Source organism: Pteropus medius, unplaced genomic scaffold, assembly GCF_902729225.1.
Source record: "Pteropus medius unplaced genomic scaffold, Ma_sr-lr_union100, whole genome shotgun sequence".
Lineage (NCBI taxonomy): Eukaryota > Metazoa > Chordata > Mammalia > Chiroptera > Pteropodidae > Pteropus > Pteropus medius.
The window spans coordinates 19,707,572-19,709,275 of record NW_024345601.1 but is presented as its reverse complement, the minus strand read 5'-3'; positions in this window follow the sequence as shown (position 1 = coordinate 19,709,275).

Below are 1,704 nucleotides of genomic sequence, written 5' to 3'. Positions count from 1 at the left end.
AAACATAAATTACATTTAAAGTAAGATAAATATATATGATGCTAAAATCTAATTGTCAGGAGAGCTAGAATTCTTAATAGAAGCTTAAAAATATTAAGCATTGTGAATAATGAAATAAAATTAACAGTGCTATAATTGAAATAAAGATTTAATGAAATAAATATTAACTATTTTAATTTAAAAAAAAAAACAAAAACACAACATATTCGAAAAAAAAATTCAAAAGCAAGTTTTCTCCATGAGCTTTTGTTCACTATATCTTGAAATGTTGGTGGTCCTAGAAAATATTCCAGTAATATTTAAAAGATTGTTTTGCTGACCCATCCAGTTCTCCAAAGGTGTTTTTCTTTTCAATTAGTGACCCTTTATAACTATTCTTATTTAAAATAGCTAAAAATAGTTGCTTATAGTTACATATGAAAACATTTGGTGGACATTATTTTCTACCAATATTTCTTTGCTTGGCTTTCACAAGGCTGTCCCACAAAAACATTTTATTCTTAAACAAAGGTCAAGAAATGGAATTGACAGTTTTTAAAGGAAATCATCATTTACATCTTGTATTAAGATAAAATTATAATTTTCTCATCCTATTGCTTCAGTAACAAGTATCATTAAATTAGTGATTTTAAACAATATCCAATTATTATCTCACATTTTCTATAGGTCAGATGTCCGGCAAGCTCTATGGGGTCTCTGCTTGGAATTTCACAAGGCCAAAATCAAGGTTTCAGCAGAGTTAAGTAATTTTCGAGACTGTTAGGTAGAGTTCATTTCCTTCCTCATTCAGGTTGTTGGAAGAATTTGTGTTCATGTGGTTGTAGGACTGAGGTCTCCTATCTTTAATGGCTGTCAGCTAGAGGTCATTCTCAGCTTCTACAGGCCACCTGCTCTAGAGTCACTTCCTTGTGTCTCCCTTCATCTCAGAACCATTAACAGAAGGTTGACTCTCTCCCATTCTTCAAAACTCTCCTACTGCTTCTTCAGACATTTTACTTCTGAATATTCTCTCTTCCTCTTCTACTTTTAAAAGCCCTTGAGAGTACATTCGGTCCACCTGGATAATCCAGGATGATCTTTCTATTCTGAGGTTCTTAACTATAAATCCACTTGCAAAGTCCCTTTTGCCATGTAACATACATGTGTTTAACAGCAGGAAACAATGAATATGGAGGCTAAAATTCTGTCTACTATATCAGCCATGTCATTCCATCAGTCAAATTCAGTAACTTGTTTCATTCTTAAAAAAATAAATAAATATATATGTGTGTACACACACATACACACACACACACACACACACACACACACACACACACATATATATACTGTAAAGCAGGGAAATAGAAGTCCTATGAGATCATAGAATCCTGATTACTCATGATAAGAGGATTCTCTTCCGTTTAGTGCCCTGGAGACTTTTGTACGCTAAGGCAATGTACCATTAACAATCAGTGCATAGTATCTTCCTTTCGGAAAAGAAAAAAAGGTTATAAAAAAAAAAAAGCAATTTACCAGATAAATTTATTTTGAGTTGAATATACCTGTCACTTTAATAAATTAAATTTCTTAAAATTGTGTCCTGGAAAATTTTTTACTATCTTCCAGGATTTGAGCACTGTCAATGTACCCCCATACCCTAAGACCTCTGAATGATGACATCTTTAGGAACAATTCCACTTTCAAGTATTCTAGAACTTTACA